The sequence below is a fragment of the Lissotriton helveticus genome, chromosome 10 (genome assembly GCF_964261635.1).
Source record: "Lissotriton helveticus chromosome 10, aLisHel1.1, whole genome shotgun sequence".
Taxonomy (NCBI): domain Eukaryota; kingdom Metazoa; phylum Chordata; class Amphibia; order Caudata; family Salamandridae; genus Lissotriton; species Lissotriton helveticus.
Genome location: NC_136071.1, coordinates 752,956,542 through 752,978,593, shown reverse-complemented (window position 1 = coordinate 752,978,593; position 22,052 = coordinate 752,956,542).

The window sequence follows — 22,052 nt, the reverse complement described above, 5'->3', positions numbered from 1 at the left end:
TGGTTCGCAGAGTGACAGCTGCAATCCGGCTACCACAGGGAGACCTGCAGGCCATCGAGCAGGCTCACAGAGGGAGAGCTGCTGCCCGTAAGCTTGGCTCAGCTACCACAGTGTGAGCTACGGGTCGTCGGCTCGCAAACGCACACCAGTGTGCTGGCTCGCAGAGGGAGAGCTCGGGTCTAACTCGCAAAGGGACACCAATGGGCCAACAGCCCTGCTAGCAGGGACACACCCAACACCTAATGGACTGACTCACACATGTACAGCTAGGGACACCACAGCTTGCAGATGCACAACTGCAAGCCCACGGACTGGTACTGTTTTATGCTTTAGGGTAGTTGCGTTTTAGGGTTTAAGGTAGTGCAGTGGTATTTGCGTAGTGTACGAATCATGCTGGAGGTAGTGTTTTAGAGTTTACAACAATGCATTAATGTTTGGGTAGTGTAAGGGGTCATGCTGGGAGTAGTGTTTTGGGGTTTAGGGTACTGCAGTGGTGTTTGTGTTGCTTAGGGGGTCATGCTGGGAGTAGTGTTTAAGGGTTTACGGCACTGCAGTGGTAGTTGAATAGTGTAGGGGGTCATGCTGGGAGTAGTGTTTTAGGGTTTAAAGCAGTGCAGTGGTGTTTGTGTAGTATAGGGGGTCGTGCTGAGAGTAGTGTTTTAGGATTTAGGTTACTGCACTGGTGTTTGGGTAGGGTAGGGGTTCCTGCTAGGGGTAGTGTTTTAGGGTTTACGACAATGCAGTGGTGTTTGGGTAGTTTTGGAGGTTGTGCTGGCAGTGGTATTTTAGGGTTTAGGGTAGTGCAGTGTTGTTTGTGTAGTGTAGGGGGTCCTGCTGAGGGTAGTGTTTTAGAGTTTACAACAATGCAATGGTCTTTCAGTAGTATTTGGGTAGTGTAGGGGTTCGAACCGACAGACTGACTCACAGAGCTCCGAGCCGACGGACGGGCTTCTAAAGGCATACACGCAAACTGGTGATATGAGGAGAGACAGCGTGAAAGGCATATCTCACACAGACACAGATGCCAATGTTGCCTCGCACAGGTAAAACTACAGACCCAATGGCTTCTACACGAAGAGATGCGAGCTGCCGGAGTAAAACACAAAATGACTGCCAACACTTCCTAGTTTCAACCATTCACAGCCAATAAGCCACAAGCTGGTGCTTGTTACCCCTCAGCCAATCACATGTCAGAATTCGCAAATATTGATATCTGTAAAATTTGATATTCCACAAAAACTACTCAACTGATTTACAGCATTTAAATGAAAGCATGCTTTCTGGACCATCACCTTTCTCCCTGCCAAATTTGGCGTAATTCTGTTCAGCAGTTTCACCTGTAGTCTTCTGAAAAGTTTCCTATGGAAATTGCATGGAGAAAACATGTTTTAGGACCCTCTTTTTCTCAGCCCCCCTACACCACTTACCCCCAATCTTTCAATATAGGAGCTAATCAAAAAAAGAGAACATTTCATAAAGATTTGTCAAACGACCCCAAAGTTACAAGCACATAGAAGAGTCCAGGAGGGGAGCAGCGCAACACCCTCCCAACATGAGTGAAGCCCCAGGGATGAGCGGACCCCAGCAGACCCCCGCAACCCAATGCGAGCCCCTGATATTATTTTTAAGAAATACCCCCGGAACCTAGCCCACCCAAGGGCCTCATTAAAATAAAACACGAGAACCCATGAACCCAGCGCAAATTTTTGCCGATTTTATATATATATTTTTAATGATTTTTTGGGCCCTGGGGGTCCTTCTGGGACCCTTGAGCAGACCTAGTGGGTCAGGGGTTTTCTACTCTGCCCCCTTCTCTTGTTTTATACCTTTGTTTCACAAGATGGCTGCCAACACCTCTTGGCTTGGAGTGCTAGGAGCCAATCACAGTGAAGCTCGTACACGTGACTTAGGCTCCGCCCCGATATCAAAACATTAATTTTTCTAATGTCTCAGCAACTACTGAATGGATTTACACCATTTTCGAAAAGGGCGCTTTCTGACCCAAGCACTACCTTTCTGCCAAATCTGAAGTAATTCCGTTCAGTAGTTTCGGCTATAGCCTTGCACAAAGTTTCCTATGGGAAAATGATTTTTTCACTCTTATTTTTTGAATTTCTCAAAAACTACTGAACGGATTTACACTGTTAAAAAAAAAGGTTGCTTTCTGAACCAAGCTCTACCTTTCTGCCAAATTTGGGGTAATTCAATTCAGCAGTTCGGGCTGTAGCTTGTCGCAAAATGTCCTATGGAAATTAACATTGAGTTTTTGACCCCCCCTTTTTTCTCAGCCCCCACTTGACCTATCACCCCCAAACTTTCAGGATAGGAGCTGACCTGGATAGACTTTTTGTGGGAGAATTTCAGAAAGATTTGTTAAATGACCCCAAAGTTATTTGTAAGTAAAAAAATGCTTATTCTAAGGAAACTAGGTTCTAACTATAATTACCTACTGGCGACCGACAGTAGGTAATATACTTATGCTTAGATTTCATATTTTTGGTACTTGATATTTTGCCTAAAATTCATAAGGCCCAACGGCCACCGCCGGGGCGCCTGATAGTTTCAGGAATTTCCTCCGTCTTGAACCCCTGGCGCAATTTGCGGATTTCTTTTTAAGAGAGTCGGTGGTAAAACAGCTGTAATATGTCCAGGACACCACCGATATTCTGAACATTAAGATATGGATTTTGACCCCCTACAACAGTTCATAGTTACAATTGACATTGAGTCTTTGTACACAAGTATACCCCAAGAGGCGAAGTTGGTGGAAGCAGCTTGCGCTCTTGGGGTGCAGGAGTGGTTTTACGACACTCCGCAGTCCTTTGTGGTGCAATATGTTGAGTTAGCCTTGACCCGTAACTATTTTTCCATAAAAAGGAACTGTTTTTGTATATATCTGGTACATCTATGGGCGCACCTCTTGCGCCCAGTCTGGCCTGCATTTATGTAGGCCAGTTTGAGGAACATCATCTGTACCAATTCATCTAACCCCTTCCAGAGACACATTTGCCTCTGGAAGAGGTATATTGATGATGTTCTGTGTGTGTGGTCTGGACCGGATAACCAGCTACGATAGTTCCTGGAGTGGCTGAATGGTCGAGACGAATGCTTGAAGTTCACATGGAACATAAGTAATGAGAGAGTGACCTACGTTGATTTGGACATTGGAGCAATTAACAACAAGCTCAGCACGAGTGTTCACCAAAAACCTACTGACAAAAACTCGTTGTTGCATTATCAATCGTTCCACCCGAGAGTCCTCAGGGATAACCTCCCAGTGGGCCAGTTCCTAAGATATCGTAGGAACTGTTCCTCAACTTACGATTATTTGCAACAGTCTGAAAGTCTGACTGAGAAGTTAGTCCAGCAAGCCTATCTGAAGAGGATTGTCACCAGAGCTCATAAAAGGGCCCATAACACCCCCCGGGAAGCACTTCTTGAAAGAAACTGTAAGGAATCTAATGACTGTCTGTCAGTTGTGCTTACCTTTGATCCCTTGTCCACAAAGATCTGCCAAGCCATAAGAAAACACTGGTCGTTACTATCTACCAACGAGTTTCAAATGCCACAAACAAGATTTGCATTTAAACGAGCACAGAATTTAAAGGACAGGCTTGTCCATACAAGAACCATACAACGTACTGTGAATACTTCTATTCCATCTGGGCACTACCCATGTGGCTGCTGCTCAGTATGTGAGTTGACCGGAAAAATGACAGAAGTACAATTGCTGAACGGAAGGACATGGTACCTCAATAAGTTAAGCAACTGCAACACAGTAAAAGTTATTTACAGATTGCTTTTGTCAATGTGGATTAAAGTACATAGGTTTGACTTCGCACAAAATTAAGGTTTGAGTGCAAGAGCACCTTAACACAATCAAAGCAGGAAAACTGACTACACGCCTGGTACAACACTACAGGGAACATCAACACAACCATAAAGCATTAAAATGGGTGGTGTTAAAGAAGGTAGTGGGTAATGTACGCGGTTTGGACAAGATACTTGCTACGAAGGAAGCACATTGGATATTTTTTCGAGAAAGCAGATCAGATTGGCCTAAATGACCAGAATGAATGGAATAAGATCAGTAGATGGTGACAGAGAGGTGACCTGGGTGCTGTAGTGTACATTAGGTGCCCTTTATTGTTGATAATGATGATGGATGCACCATAAACTGTTTGTATTTCCTGTTGGAATGGTACTGTGCAGGCTCTGCGTTCAGCCCATGGGTAGTAGCCTGTGGCCGCTTGATATCACTGCTGTTGTGCACGTGTGCGTGTCGATATCCATGCTGTTTGACAATTATGGTGGCTGATGTGTTTGTAATAAGTTGGATAATCTGTGCCCCATGCACGTGTGCGTGTCGATATCCGCGCTGGTTGACATTTACGGTGGCTGATGTGTTAAAACTTATAGGAAGTTTGAGTCCTGTGATTGTGCCGTTTTTGTCAACTGCCGGGACATGCATCCCCAAAGTAGGATTATTCTAGGGCTGTGTATTTAACTTGTATCTAACTTGTATCCACTCTAAGACGGTGCCCTTGCTTGCTGTAATGCTGAGGAGCATGCAATGGGGGTCATGTGATTAGGATACGGCAATACGCGCTTGGAGATAGATCGCGCTGTGTTTAAATAGATGAGATCCACCCACGAATGGCGTGCCGAGTTGGACTACCACTTGGAGTCCCTGGGTAGAGCGGTAAGAGTGTGTTGGTTGAGAACGATGAAATACCTAAAGTCGCATAGCGAAGATGTCGAGTGTGGTTTTAAACTGAAGTATGTTCGTGCCCTGTGTCCTTAACAGATTGGACACTGGGGCATACCTATCAGGCAGACTGAGGGAGAGTATGTTGGTGAATGCATAGCACTGATGGCTAATTGTGATGGTACAATGTAGACACTCCAAATGATGTATGTCTTTTTCCACAGATAAAATTGTAAGCAACGACAGTGTTATATGAAGGGACAGTAAGTATATATGATATACATCCCTACAACTCAGTGGGAGCTGGTATGTGGGCCCATGGCTCCTGCTAGGTAAATACCATGCATTTTGATGTAGGACTAGTCGCTAATACCTAGGTTCTCGTCCGTTTTTTAATCCACACCTGTACTGAAAGTAGCCTGAAGTTGGGGGTGTTTTCTGTAACCAAAATATTTTTTTCTTTGTGTGTCTCTCAGTCACTCTTTCTGTTGTTAGATGTCCAGGGAGGTGATTGTTGACCTAGGTTGCCCTGATGAAATTGCCGCTAATATAAAACTGACAATGAAACATGTTGGCCGTCCTTGAAGAGGTCTACAACATGCTGTGTTTTTAACCTTGTGCAGACTCACAATTGGGAATAAAAATGACACGGCTGTGTATGAGTCTAGCCCAATTTTAATAGAGACTTCTTGAGTCTCATTTTTTCACAGGGTCTTTATTCTTTCTGCTACACTTTTTTCCTTCACTGGACACATTACACTTGTTTTCATTTGAGAAAGTTATCGATGATGACAAAAACGTGGGCAAGCTGGTGAGAACCCACCAGTACCTCCTCTGGTGGTGTGCACGTGAAATACTTTCTCTTCTCTCTACACATTTTTTGTAGCACACATACCCTTAATCAGAGGGGGTATGTTATGTTTTGAGTGAATTGACTGACCACTTCGCTTTCCTTTCTTTTTTGCAAATGTTTTAAAATCAAGTGGACATGGAGGATTCGGTCGTACTGTGCTATTGAATAGCTGGCTGTGGGCAAAGATAAGAATATCTTCCTCACTCTAATCTTTTAAACAATAAATTATTGAGAAAGCGTCTATTAATGCCAGATCTTTGATGTATGAATACTTGATATTTTGACCACAATATTTTGGAAGCACAATATTCAGGAGTCAAACGTAACATGGATTATCATGTCAAGAGCTTATGATGCAGAACTGCTTGGCTTACAATCAACTAAACCTAAATGGCATTGTTATTTCAATCTCCCTACCAATATGAAACATCTCTCTGAGCAGTATGATGCCTATAAACCCTCATGTAATGGCACATTGTCAATGTGTTAAACCACCTGCTTCTTTTTGAGGAGGCAATGGTGCAAATCAGTGAAACAGATGCAGATCTTTGTGAAATTCTGTCTTCCATCCACCTGGGGATCCTGATTTGCTTTACATTTTCTGTAATTGCTTAAATCTTCTAGGGGTTGGATAACATTCATTTATCAAGAATTTGAATATAGCCACACCTATTGTATATAGTGTACAAATTCATGCCAGCTGTTGGCCGGCTAATCAGCGACATAAAAATTTATAAAATCTTTACTTTTAAAAAATGTTTTTTATTTATTTTAGTTTTGAGACCAAGCATTGACAATACAAATTCATTTTTACACAACAGAATTGGTTATTAATAAAAATGAATAAACAAAATTATTTCGGTACATAGTCCTTCGGTACTACAGAACATTCCTAGAAATTAAGAATATGGAAAGCAACACATGAAAAAATAAGCAAGAAAACAAGTGATTACAAAGAAAACGGTAATACGTAAGACAATAGCTGAATTCCATTAGCCGACCCATTCCATCACCGGCGCCCAAATCCTTGTTGCCAGTTGTCGCCTCCTCCCCCTTTACACGAGAAAGCGGAAAATTCAAGTCTATGGATAGCTAACAATCTTGCTCGCCACTGCATAAAGGTTGGAGCTTCCGAGGAAAGCCACTGAGATGTTATGCAAAGGCGAACCTGCGACATAGCTATGAATATAAGGGCTGATTGACATAAGGAATTCCTGCCTGTTAAAGTATTGCCAACATCAACCCCAAATATCACTAATGCCGGGGTCAATACAACACTGATCTTAAGTATAGAGTTAATAAAGCACTCAATGTCTTCTAAAAACCCGGCAAGGGATGGGCAGGAATGAAACATGTGTATTATATCGGCAGCCAGCAACCCGCAGCGAGCACAAGCATTACCCTTTATGACCCCCCACTTTGCAATCTTAGCAGGCATGTAGTATAAATCTAACATTGCCATATAGCTTTGAGTCTTAAGTGAGCCTGATATCATAACCTGACTGGCAAGTTCTAGCACCGGGGTTAAATCAATACCTGTCCTTCTAAGTTTCAATTCCCACTTAAGACTTTGGGCGGTCAGATCATCCGGTAGGGTAGATAATATATGTTGATATACCGTTCCTATTTTACTTCTTTTCATAATCAATTCAATGATTGGTACTTTATCCAGAATACCTGGTGTTCTCTTCTGATATTTATAAATGAAACTTTGAATCTGTAGATATTTGAAAAAATCGCGTGGAGATAACTGAAATTTGTTCCTAATTTCACTATAAGGTAGGACTTGTCCATCCTCCACTATATCGGCCAGCCCATGAACGCCCTGCCTTTGCCAACTAAACATTATATGATCTTGAAAAATGCTAGGAAACACTCGGGTAGCTTTAAAAGACGTATACAAATTTAAATTTGGGATAGTCAGTTTCCTCTTAATTATCCGCCAAATAGTACATGCAGCAATCATAACTTTGAAACGAGTTCGCTTATAATAGCTGGGCTCCAGGACCTCAAGTAAAATGCCCTTTGCAGCAGATCCCAGCCCTATCTCAAAAATGGTAGGGCGATTACATAATGGTACATTCGCTTTATCACCACAAATCAGCACTCCCATTACTTGTAGCATTGCTGCCCAATAATACATGACGAGACTGGGAACCGACCAGCCCCCCCGATCTCGAGGAAGGCACATCCATTTAACTTAGCGACGTGAGCGCCTATATCCCCACAAAAACCTATAACACACCCTGTCTGCCTTGTTCAAACTCCTTTGGGAAAATAAAAGAGGAATAGTCCTAAATAAATATAAAAACTTAGGGAGAATTAACATTTTAATAACATTGCAGCGTCCATATAAAGATAAATGTAGACTATCAAGTCGCTCTAGTTTAGTGTTCACTGCATCTATCACAGATAGGATGTTTAGATCCGGAATAATATGCACTACGGGGCTTATACGCACACCTAGATAAGTGGCTTCAGAAACAACTGGGGCATCAGAAATTAACATACCAGGCGTCTGAATCACCTGAGTCTTTGAAACATTGAGCTTGTAGCCCGATACTGCCCCGAAATGCTCGGCAAGCTCCTCAAGTTCCCTAAATGCAGATGAGACGTCAAATGTTATAATGACTATATCATATGCATAGGCTAGCAGATTATATGAAGTATTACCAGCTCTTATCGGTACTATATTCTGATTAGCCTCAATTTTAGAAAGAAAGGGGTCAATATACAGGGCAAACAGCAGGGGTGAGCAAGGACACCCCTGCCGCGTGCCCCTAGTAATAGCAAAAAAGTCAGTCTGCTGTCCAGAAATACGTAGTTGTGCTCTTGGAGAGATATACATTGCATAGATTGCCTGTACGAATTCAGCAGGAAATCCCATCCATTTAAGTATAGCCCACAAGAACCCCATGGAGACCCTGTCGAACGCCTTCTCGGCGTCCAACAGGATCAACCAGAGGGGAGAATTCGTAACATGAGCCCAATCTAATAATGCAATGGAGCGCCTGACATGATCCACTGTATCCCGTCCCGGAATAAAGCCATGCTGGTATATAGAAACCAACGGGGTGATCACTTGCGTGAGTCGGTTTGCCATTATTTTTGAAAATATTTTCGAATCACTATTGATTAGAGAGATCGGCCTACATGACGAAGGTAGTAACTCAGGTTTGCCTTTTTTTTTTAACAAAACTATAATTGCATTTTGCCATGACTCAGGTACTATACCCTGCTGGGCGGCTCTTAATACAGCGAGGAAAAACTGTCCAATTTCAGCTAAGAATACCTTATAAAATTCTAATGGGACTGCGTCTGCGCCACTAGCCTTACCATTAGCCAAGGATTTTACAGTGAGCTCAATCTCCTCCCATTGAATGGGCGCGGCCAGTAGCTCAGCCTGTTTATGAGAGATAGTAGCAGTCTCAATACCTGCTAAAAAGTCTTCCACGGCCCTATCTATATTTAACCTAGAGATATCTTCCCTATAAAGAGAAGAATAAAAATCCAAAAACACTTCGTTGACCTTTTCCTGGGTATCATATATTATTCCATGTTCATCTTGTATTTTTACGACCTGGCTCTGTATACTTCGCTGACGAAGTTTCTTAGCAAGGACCCTGCCAGAGTTCTCCCCGAACTCATATAGCTCTGTACGATACTGAAGATACTTTAATGCTAGGTCCTGACCAAAAGACTCCAACAACCGGGCTTTCAGAATTGCTACTTTTTGTTGACTGAGCTCTATGCCACGTCCATTCTTGATATTTAGAGTAAGATCAATTTCTGCCTCCCTAAGCTCTTTCATACCAATGCGCATACGTTCTTGTTCTAACTTCCACCTATAAGAGGAGAAACTTTTAGTCTCACCCCGTAATCCGGCTTTCAAAGTATCCCAAACCACTTGGTCTGTAGCCGACCCCCTATTAATATTCAAAAATTGGACTACCCATTTTTTAATATGTAAGCAATATTCCTCCTCAAATAAAAGCTTCCTTTCGAACGTCCATTCCCTGGGAGGTTTCCTGATTCGAGGCCAAGGGCATTCAACAATCAAAGGATTGTGATCCGAAAGAAGCCGTGGTGGGCAAGAAATAACGGAGGCAGCTGCCACCGGTTTTGAAAGAAAAACAAAATCTAGTCTAACATTTTTCTTATGAGGTATAGAATAAAACGTAAATCCATCTTCCGTTTTATTATGTAAAAACCATAGATCCTCAAGGTAATGTTCCTGAAGAAGAGCCTGAAGAACTTTAAATACTTGTGGCTTTCTCCCGACATAGTAATAACCTCTGACTAAATCAAAATCGCTTGGAATATTAATATTCCTGTCTCCACAGAAGAAAAGTGGGCTAGGCCATGCTGCCAATTCTACATCCAAATATTTGAACACATCAGGATCATCTAAATTCGATCCATAGACATTGCAAATCGTTAAAGGTTTGCTCCCTATACACAGTTCTGCTATGGCCCACCTACCCATTCTATCCCCCAATGTCCTTTTACATATACCTACACCACGCCTTATAAATATGGCTACCCCTCTAATCATAGAGGTCTGTTTAGAACAGACTAAAATCTCAAACCCATAGAGCCTGAGAAACTCCCGCTTCCCCCACGGTACATGTGTCTCCTGTATACATAATATGTCCAGTCGCATAGAATTAACAATTTTAGAGAACAGAGCCCGCTTTTTAGGATCATTGAGGCCACATACATTCCAAGTACCTATAACAAGTTTATCCTGCCCCATCAAAATATAGAAAAATCAAACGAAGATTAGCTTTCCTCAGCCTTAATAATGTACCGAGATACCTACAGGCCGTCATATAGACAAATTGTCCTGCCAATTCTGCAATGTTAGTCTCAATTTTTCTTGATTTTAGAACCTCCAAACCCTCCCGCCCCCCACCCTGTCGCTCCCTACCACGCCCACCACTCCCATACCCCCACCACCCAAAAAGAGGCTTAAGGACCCTGTCCTCAGCGATGTCGAGGTGCTACAACCGTTCCCCCACCCCATCAAATTCCCTACCACACTCATATGTCACTCTCTTTCCTTTCTCTGAAACAAATTGTCTCTTCTTAGCAAATTTAGCTTAAATTTTAGGCACCCTGTTCTTAAACCAAGTCAATAAAAACTGTAGATTACGAAGCTACATGGCTACAGGGAAACAGAACCTATACATTGCCTAAAACATAAAACACAAAAAGAGGGGCTTCCCCTGCACTGCCTTTACATGCATTACACATTCACGCTTAAGTAATTAACAAAGCAAAAAAAGAGCAAAAAGAGCAAAGTGCCTTATTATAGCAACAAGCGTACTTAAATAAATGCTTATCCTTAGAAAGAGATATACACCTATTAATGCTTCAGTGAATAACCAAAACAGTGATTAACCCTTCCCACCACCCTATAGACCTAGTACAATTAAGCAAAGAATTACAAAATCCCTGTATCAAAACCCAAAACAATGTGACTTATTTCTTAATATTCTTCTCCAGGTCCTTTAGATAGTCCTGCGCCATCCTGCCGGATGTAAAGAACCGCGTTTGACCATTACTGATGACCTTTAGTTTAGAGGGATTAAGCAAGAAGACCTGGGCTCCTGTTGCTTGAAAGGGAGCGATTAATTTCCACATTTGCCATCGTTCATTGACAGTTGTTGGGCAAAAATCCGGGCGGACAAAGAAATCGCACCCCATACCAGATCGTTTTTTCTCCGGCCTTGCCAGATCATAGAGAGCTTCTCGCAACAAATAGTTATTCAAGCAAATTAGTATTGCCCTTGGGTATGAATTCTGGTCACCCTGTCTCCCACGCTGCCGCACCACGAACGGGAACCTGTGGGCACGGATTACTTCCTTTTCCCAATTTCATGAGGCCAATTCTGGAAAAGCTTCCTTGAACAACTGGACCACAAGCTTACGAGGATCTGCCCCCTCTTTCGTTTCTGCAATTCCTAACACGCATAGATTGTTACGGCGTGCTCTATTCTCTAGGTACGTGAGCTTCCAGTCTACATCGGCCTTAGATTTCTGTATGGACTCTACAACGGTTTGTTGTTTCGCTAGTGTATCTACTACCGAGGACACTCTCTCCTCTACTTCTACCACCCGTGACGTTTTTTTCAGATTAAGTTTTTATTAGCCGCCGTACAGTGTTCTGCAATTTCTTTACAGCTCCTTGCGTTCGCTGACCCTCAGTTTTTGTTTCACTACGGTGAGTCATTACAGTCTTATAGATCAAGCCAAGCGTAATTGAATCCTCATCGAGCTCTTCATCCAAATTGATCTGTGTCAAAGGCTGGATTCGAGCACGCTGTGCTTCTTCACTGATATCCGTTATTTTCCTCACCGTGTCCTGGGAAGGAGACAGTTCGAATTCATCTCCTTCTTCATCATCTGGGAGGTCCCCCCAGTCCCCAAGATTACTAGCACTATTCAGTTCATGTTCCTTGTCATATAGGGTCGTTAGGTCTGACATTGAATAGAATTTGCCATCCTATTTAGATTCAAGGCCTTTATCCATTCCCTGAGCAGATAGTTCACTATTAACTCTTGGCTGAGGGGCGGCAGCATCCATTACCCTTACCGATGTGGCTACTACTAGCGGAGCCGGATTGCCCTTTGTCACTACAAAAGCCTCTTTTCTGCCAGCACCCACTATAGGAGTACTACGGAGGGTTTCCACTTTATTTTTCTCCGTGTATTCCTGGGCTAGCTCCGCTATCTCTTTCGGCTTGGCGCCCCGTCTTTTGTCAAACATTGCTGCGACCGGCTTTTGTTTAATGGGTGTCTCTTGACTCTGGTGGGCTGCTGAATCTCGATACAGAGACTGTATGGCTCCCAAAGCCCCTTGCCCCCCTTGCACTAACATCTGTGAGTCAAAATCTAATCCAGGCTGATGTTTCGCAGTCTGCACATTAACGTTTCCAATACCAGCCTTCACACAACCGGAACCGCCATTGTCGCAGGTAGTAACCAACTTACAAGCAGCCCCCAAAGTTTTGGAGCCACCATCAGCAGTAGCGTTCTGTTCTCCACCCGTTGAAGTCTCGACCGGTGTTTCAGCATTCACACCGCCCTTATTCCTCGCACCACCCTTTCCCTTCGGCGCCATCCTTGCCACAGAGAAGAAATAAAGTCTAATGCAGATTTTTAAAGGGCTTGAAGAAGGTACTTTCGGCAAAAGTTATTATTTAAACGATAGAAATAAGTTCTCTTTGTCCCCCTTTACCTGAAACGCCTCAGGCAGAGCAAGACCCGTCGCGTCTCAGATCCGAAGTACAGAAATCCTTTCGGTAGATTGAGGAGCTGTGCTGTGCTGGTGTTACTCCGCAATGAGCCTTTCAAAACTTCATCCCGCCTTGCAGCTTGCGACTCGGAAACTAAGCCGAGCACAAGGTGGAGTGATTCTCACGAACAAACAGGGCAAAAAAAGGCAATGGTAGGCAACGGTAAAAATTTATAAAATCTTTACAAAATATTAATTCCATCTTCTATTGAAGTCAGGGAGGCAGATGAATGAAACACTTGGGTCTTGGTCAGTCCAGGGAGGTTGAAAATGACTCATGTTATTTATTGTACTTCATCCCAGAAAGGACATTCTGAAGTGGGGATGTGAAAAGCTCAGTTAAACTCACATTTCAATAAGGTCCCTAGTGTGAACTTCACAACAGTCTCCTCAACCAATTTTTCCATCCCTCAGGGGTAGGAATCTTGCAGGCCTTATTTCAGAGTAAAACAGAAAAGGTTGTGGAAACAGAGCTGGCACCAGCACTTTTTTGTTTGAGTATTACATGCTATGTGTGGAATTTCACACTGAGGGCCTGCTTGTGAGTTTTGCGGTCCCACCGTCGCTTCAGATTCACTGAAGCTGATTAGACGGTCCTCCCACCCAATTATGATGTTGTTGGATTGCCGTTTGAGAGATCCCTGGAGTACCGCCAACACCGACAGCCATTCGCCGACCGCCCTGACGTCGATCGGGGGAAAACAGCTGTCATAGGGCGGTAACAAGAAGTTTCACCACTGTCTGAATTATGAGTTGGCTTTCCGATGAGCCGACTGTGGAGGTGGGACCACCTGCTTCGAGTCATCGGAATTGAGGGAATTGGGGTTTCTCCCCGATTTTCTTTTCATCTCTACAGCCTCCCACGGGGATCCCTTTCTCTAGGTCTACGAATTCACAGTATCTTGACCCCAAAGAAAACAACCCTGTTGGTGCCACAATCCAGGTAAGTCAGTTTTGTATTATTTACCGATTGACTGGTCTGGGCAAATATGACTCCAGCAATGGGAAAATTCTCATAGCCTGTATTTCATCACATGGGTCATGCATATGTGTACACTGCACTCACAATATACACACCATCATCAACATAAATGAAAGAATACACACCGCTGTCAGAAATACTGCTGTGGGGCCAGCAGATACATCATAATACGGCAGGCGGGAGATCTCTGCGGCAGTGGTGTTCATCCGACCGCCGGCACAGTAGTACGGCGGTGGGACCGACAAACTCATAACCAGGCCCTGAGATAGCATGGAAGGGTGGGCATTCTCCTACAAACTATTATGTCTTTTGAATAGCAAATTATCTTTCCTTAGAGATTTTAATGTTTTAACATCTCACGGCAAATAGAGCATTCTTTAATTTTTTATGTGGATCTTAGTATTTCACAAAAATGCCTTTTTAAGAAGAGCACATCTTGGATTTAATCTTATCTTAAGAAGGCCAACATAAGTGAGTATTTTCCTTTCTCTGCAGCAATTTCCAGTTCCTTCTTACCAAACATCAACAAAGCTGCCTCCCTGTATAATACAGCTTAAACTATTTGGATATTTAGTAAGGGTGGGCGTTGTGCTTCGCTCCTTCCACAGAGCGTGCGTAGTGTTGCCTACTTCGCAATTCGCAAAGTAGGCGAAGTAGGCAGCACTACGCACACGCCATGGCGGAGCGAAGTAGCCTGCCACCCGCCCCCCTCCAGCCCTCTTGTAAATGCCCTGGGGATGAATTAAAACATTGTTAAATGAATTAAAACGACTTACCTGACATCCGGCATCCTGGGGCTCCCTCTTCCTAGTTTCTTGCCACTTCTTCCTGACAAATGCACATGCGGGGGCGCCCACGCATGCGCATTTCTTGCGAGAAATGCACATACGTGGTGCTTCGCGTAGCCCCACTACACCCAATACGCCCAGGCCTAATATTTAGACGCAGATTACTTTTAATGAAGTTTCCATGTCAGTTCTTCACCTTGAATGCCAGTTTAATTTGTTATGGATGAAATGTATTTGTATGCATTTGTAAGAGGCTGGTCTCCAAAATCATGATGTTTATCAAGTCTTTTGGCTAAGAGACTGTTGCTATCAGTTGTTGCAGTTTGTTGCTACACCACTTAGCGAGCCAACAGTATGCATCACCATAGCTGACATTGTCGGGCCTGTTGTCCAGCATTCTTTACAGCAGTTCCTTCCTATAAGTGGATCTATAGGCCTTGATTCTACACCTGGTATTGACCAATTCCACTGCATTGTTGTTTGTGTGGTGCAGTGCATCCTCGCATCTTCTTGTGATGCGTGTATATGTCTTGCTTCTCTTGTCTTTAGCAGTAGGTAGTCAATGCTGCACCTACATACTGTCACCAAGTGCGGCCACAGGCCTTATTTTTTTTCTCCATATTTTAGAGTGTTTGGAGATATTCTATGGCTGAAATATTGGAACACGCTCCTCATTATTTGCAACAAAACGCCAATGTACATGCCTATATATTTTTGTCAAACTAGGGTTCTCCACCTATAAGTAAAGTAATAAATGGTTGTTAAGGCTATATTACTAGGAATGTTTAAGTCCTATATTACTTTTCTATGCTATATTTTATGGCAATTTTCTGTGCACAGTGCAAGGGCCAAACGCTGTCTTCGTGCTGGCAAATCCAATAAACACAATTCTGCCCACCTTTTCTCTCCCCTGACTCAGGATTGCCTATCGTCACCTGCACACACATGCACTTTGAAACACAAGATGTTGATGAACCCATGGTGATGAACCCTGTTCAAAACTTTGCTCTCGAGGCACTCTTATTCAAGACATCAGCTCCAATTACCCGAACCCCAGATATTTGGCATCTCGTCATGTCATTGTCAGTGTGGATGGAAACCTGGATCTCCAGTCACTTATACGATCATGGAAGTGCTAAGCCACCTTTAGCCCCATATGGCGCCAATGACCAATAACAGTGGTATTTATGCATTCCTTACCAGAGACACCTAACTGGCCTGGACTTATATGCATTAATGACTAAGCTTGATTGATGCATAGCCATTCAATTTCATGCACATGATGTTTACTTCAACATCACCTTTTAACATAATATTTACATATGTGCCACCATCCAACTCCCTTGCCCATACGTCATGTTTGTTTAAATTAGTTGCCTTGGTAGGAGGCAGGGACAGCACTGATGGATAGTTATCCTATTTCAGGCTTTATAATGTCAGCAAGTGTATACTTTGGTGATGATGGTTCTAATTGTTAAACCTGAATCCAAAGTTCTGTTGTTTCATCACATTAATGTTAAGTTGTGGAACATCAATTTCCTAATGACATGATCATTTTTATAATTTTATTTATATTTATATGTATATTTCATATTTTTATCATTTTGGCTTGACAGTGTAGCTGTCACCAGACAATTTAGTGAGCATTGCAAGAGTGGGGATTTAGCTCTGCCCACATGTTGGGAGCCAGGAGTACTTGTTTTGGTTGGGCAGAAGTTGTGTGCTTTCACAAAAAAATAGCTTGCCCTCCACACAGGTGTGATCATTTTATTTATTTATCCAGCTGCCCGAGTTGGACTTTTTTAGGTCACACACGACATTGTAATGCCATAAAAAGTGTCTTAAAATACTATATAATATATGCTGTTTGAAGCTGGTAGCAACACAAATGGGAGGAGGGCAGTCATGAACCTACATGGAGTTTGAGGTCTAACCCCTTCCAGAGACACATTTGCCTCTGGAAGAGGTATATTGATGATGTTCTGTGTGTGTGGTCTGGACCGGATAACCAGCTACGATAGTTCCTGGAGTGGCTGAATGGTCGAGACGAATGCTTGAAGTTCACATGGAACATAAGTAATGAGAGAGTGACCTACGTTGATTTGGACATTGGAGCAATTAACAACAAGCTCAGCACGAGTGTTCACCAAAAACCTACTGACAAAAACTCGTTGTTGCATTATCAATCGTTCCACCCGAGAGTCCTCAGGGATAACCTCCCAGTGGGCCAGTTCCTAAGATATCGTAGGAACTGTTCCTCAACTTACGATTATTTGCAACAGTCTGAAAGTCTGACTGAGAAGTTAGTCCAGCAAGCCTATCTGAAGAGGATTGTCACCAGAGCTCATAAAAGGGCCCATAACACCCCCCGGGAAGCACTTCTTGAAAGAAACTGTAAGGAATCTAATGACTGTCTGTCAGTTGTGCTTACCTTTGATCCCTTGTCCACAAAGATCTGCCAAGCCATAAGAAAACACTGGTCGTTACTATCTACCAACGAGTTTCAAATGCCACAAACAAGATTTGCATTTAAACGAGCACAGAATTTAAAGGACAGGCTTGTCCATACAAGAACCATACAACGTACTGTGAATACTTCTATTCCATCTGGGCACTACCCATGTGGCTGCTGCTCAGTATGTGAGTTGACCGGAAAAATGACAGAAGTACAATTGCTGAACGGAAGGACATGGTACCTCAATAAGTTAAGCAACTGCAACACAGTAAAAGTTATTTACAGATTGCTTTTGTCAATGTGGATTAAAGTACATAGGTTTGACTTCGCACAAAATTAAGGTTTGAGTGCAAGAGCACCTTAACACAATCAAAGCAGGAAAACTGACTACACGCCTGGTACAACACTACAGGGAACATCAACACAACCATAAAGCATTAAAATGGGTGGTGTTAAAGAAGGTAGTGGGTAATGTAAGCGGTTTGGACAAGATACTTGCTACGAAGGAAGCACATTGGATATTTTTTCGAGAAAGCAGATCAGATTGGCCTAAATGACCAGAATGAATGGAATAAGATCAGTAGATGGTGACAGAGAGGTGACCTGGGTGCTGTAGTGTACATTAGGTGCCCTTTATTGTTGATAATGATGATGGATGCACCATAAACTGTTTGTATTTCCTGTTGGAATGGTACTGTGCAGGCTCTGCGTTCAGCCCATGGGTAGTAGCCTGTGGCCGCTTGATATCACTGCTGTTGTGCACGTGTGCGTGTCGATATCCATGCTGTTTGACAATTATGGTGGCTGATGTGTTTGTAATAAGTTGGATAATCTGTGCCCCATGCACGTGTGCGTGTCGATATCCGCGCTGGTTGACATTTACGGTGGCTGATGTGTTAAAACTTATAGGAAGTTTGAGTCCTGGGATTGTGCCGTTTTTGTCAACTGCCGGGACATGCATCCCCAAAGTAGGATTATTCTAGGGCTGTGTATTTAACTTGTATCTAACTTGTATCCACTCTAAGACGGTGCCCTTGCTTGCTGTAATGCTGAGGAGCATGCAATGGGGGTCATGTGATTAGGATACGGCAATACGCGCTTGGAGATAGATCGCGCTGTGTTTAAATAGATGAGATCCACCCACGAATGGCGTGCCGAGTTGGACTACCACTTGGAGTCCCTGGGTAGAGCGGTAAGAGTGTGTTGGTTGAGAACGATGAAATACCTAAAGTCGCATAGCGAAGATGTCGAGTGTGGTTTTAAACTGAAGTATGTTCGTGCCCTGTGTCCTTAACAGATTGGACACTGGGGCATACCTATCAGGCAGACTGAGGGAGAGTATGTTGGTGAATGCATAGCACTGATGGCTAATTGTGATGGTACAATGTAGACACTCCAAATGATGTATGTCTTTTTCCACAGATAAAATTGTAAGCAACGACAGTGTTTTTTTTTTTTGAAAATCTGTTTATTAGCATAGTAATTCGAGCATCAATACAGAGTTAACATTTAGGATCAGCATGAGAAGGTGGCATGCTCTCGTAAACATAATATCAGCAAGTACATCGTACATTCTGTAGTTTGTGGTATACTTAATAATGTAACAGTCCCTCGAACCAACCGGAACAAAAACCCCCACCCTCAGGAGCCTCCCCCCCTTCGACACTCGTAATACATGTATGTGTAAGCCAGGTCGTGCTTGGTGGCACCCATGGGTCTATTCCACCCAGTAGTATTGATTAATACAGATACAGATAGTCATGAGCAGCATCATGAGCAGCACGGGATATCCCGCGCCATTAGCAAGTGCACCATAGGTAGATGCGGCACATGAAATGCAGAGTTCGTAGGACACAGTGCAGTGCTAAGGCATCGAATCAGCAGAGTCCTCATCCCCCTCTGCTTCGAACATCCCCAATATGGCAAACCAATCCAAGGAGATCGGCGTTTTCCTAAGGCCTCTGCGTTCTTCGCGTTGCAGCGCTTCACCTTCCGCTTTGCTCCACCTTGTCACTTCCGCCCTCCATAGCTCGGGGTCAGGTGGTTTAGGTGACTTCCACCTCATCGTTATTGCCCGCTTCGCCAAGAGCATGGCCAGGTCAGCAAAGCGTGTTGCTACACTCCTAGCGCGCGCCGCGGGACCCAACCCCAGTAGTGCGTATTCCAGTGTGGGAGTGCGTGTTAAGGCGCCTGCACTGGTGAGTGATCCGGCGACCACGGACCAGTAGTAGCCCAGCTTGGGGCAGTCCCACAGCATGTGTATCAATGATGCGTCATCCGCAGAGCATCGGGGGCATGTGTCTACAGCAGTAGGGAACATGGCGTGTATGCGGCGAGGTGTCAAGTAAGCCCTATGGAGAAGCATGAGCTGAATGAACTTGAATTTGGGGTTCCTGGCCACTTTTTTGGGGAACTGAAGGATGCGCTCCCATTCCTTGTCCCGTAGTGGTCTTCCCATATCACCCTCCCATTTTGCCCTGAGAAGCGATAGCGGGATTGCCCTCCCCGACTTAATACTAGCAGCTAACCATTTAGTTAGATGGCTCCCCGCCCCCATAAGATATAGCATCGTTGGTAAGGGGTTAGTGGGAGGTTCCAGTCCTCCAGGTGCCCACCTAGTAGCCACGTAATGGCGAAGGCCGGCATGCATGAGGAACGATCCCCCGGGGACACCATGTGCAGTCCTAAAGTCTTCGAAGGACAGTATCCGCCCCTCGGCAAAAAGGTCCCCTACGGTTGTCACTCCAGTGTCATGCCAAGGCGTGAGTGTGTGAGTAGTAAGTGGGCCCGCCTCTAGTGGGACACCCAGAAGTGGGATCGTGGGGGCATAGGACGTCGTCGGGGTGGTATATCTCAGGGCCTTCCGCCAGTATTGGACGGCAAGCCGGAGCAGCGGCGGGGTATTGCCTGGTAAGGCTGAGCGGGGCAACAGCAGGGCATGAATCTTCCCTTTAGAGTGGTCCTCCTCTGTAATGTCAACCTCGTGCAGGTTCCGACCCGCTAACCAGTAGGCTAGCCATTGCAGCTGGCATGCAAAGTTGTAGGCCCGAAAGTCTGGTACTCCCATGCCCCCTGCATCGGCGGGGAGCTGTAGTTTGGCAAGGCCTATGCGTCTCCGCCCTGGACCCCATATGAGTTCCGTGAGGAGAGTATCCAGTGACTTAAACGTCGAGGCGGGAATCAGAAAAGGCAAGTTGGTAAAATAGTAAAGGAGGCGGGGAAGCATCACCATCTTAGAGATGGCAACCCTTCCGGCCACCGACAAGGGCAAGGACAACCAAAATTGTATTTGGGATTTGAGCGCTCTCATAGCCCGGCCGAGGTTGCCATCGATCATCAGATCTGCATCTCTGTAGATTTGTATCCCGAGATAGCGGAAGGTGGAGTCCGCCATTTGAAACGTGTGTGGTGCGAAGGGTAATGGCGCGGGTTGGCCAGGTGCTGCAAACATGAACCCGTAGGACTTGGACTCGCTGATGGTGAGGCCAGATAAAAGCCTGAAGTCCTCGAATATTTTAGACACAGAAGCAAGGTCTCCCCTCAAATCACGAAAGTACAGGATAATATCATCCGCGTATGCGGAGACCACATGGGTGGTCGTGCCCCTCCGAATCCCATAATGGGGAGCTACCGCTCTGAGCTTACAGAGCAGTGGTTCAAGGGCCAGGATAAACAAGAGTGGGGAGAGCGGGCAGCCCTGTCTGGTGCCCCTTGCAATATCCACTGGACTAGAGATGTGTCTGGACGTGCGCACTCGGGCCGTAGGACGGGTGTAGAGCAGTTTGACCCATGCAATATACTCGGACGGGATCCCAAACTTTGCGAGCGCAATGAACATGAAATCCCATCTGAGGGAATCGAAGGCCTGTTTCAGGTCCAACGAAACGCAACCCTCCGAACCCAGTACCGCCGGGTCCCGGAGCATCAACTGAGCAAGCCGTCTAAGGTTCATGGCCGTGCTCCTCCCCGGCACAAACCCGCATTGGTCGGGGTGTATCAGGTGCGGGATGTATTGCGCCAAACGCATCGCTAATATCTTGCTCAAAATCTTGCAGTCGGTGTTGAGGAGAGATAATGGCCTGTAATTAGCCATGTGCATGCCATCTTTACCTGGCTTTAAAAGGGAGGTTATTAAGGCTTGGAGGGAGGACTGGGGTAGCGAGGTAGTGCGTAACGCTTCTAGGTAAACAGTGTGTAGGCGCGGAGCCAGCAGGTTCACGTACGCAGCGTAGAACTCAGCCGGTAGTCCATCCATTCCGGGGGTTTTGCTCTTCGGGAGAGCATGTATTGCCTGCTTAATTTCCGCAATAGTAACGTCACGCTTCAGGTCTGTGGCTTGCCCGTCTGTGAGTTGGGGTAATTCAAGGTCCCTTATAAAGTCCTCCAGCGCGGTCTCGGATAGGCACTGGTGCGGACCATAAAGTGTGGCATAATAGGCCCGGAATGCGGCATTAATGCCCACCTGGGACGAGACAAGCAATCCGTCCTGGTCCGATATTTCCAAGATCGGATGGTTCACCGGGGAGTCTCTTATAATGCGGGCCAGCAGAGGGCCCGATCTATCCGCCTGTGTGTGTTGTCTGACCGTGTATGCTCTGTAATCTAGGAGCCTTAAGTCTTCCAGCAATTCTGCGTGTTTAATATGCGCCTCTTGTAATGGAGTGAAGTGTGTGCCTGCGCCTGCAGCTTCGCATTCCAGCATTGCCAGTGTACCTTCCACCTCTTTTAGGTCATCTATTACCACCCTCCTCCTGCCCACTCGGGAGGCCATCGCCTCCCCCCTAATGTAGACCTTGAAAGCGTCCCACTCTATCTGTCTGGAGCTGGCAGTGTATGCGTTGGAGGCAAAGTAAGTCTCAATAGCGTCCGCCATGGATGACCGGAAGACAGAGTCTTCAAGCAGTTCTGTGGGTAACCTCCAGGTCGGGACAGGGGCCTGCATCCGGCCCCACTGCCAGGAGAGCTC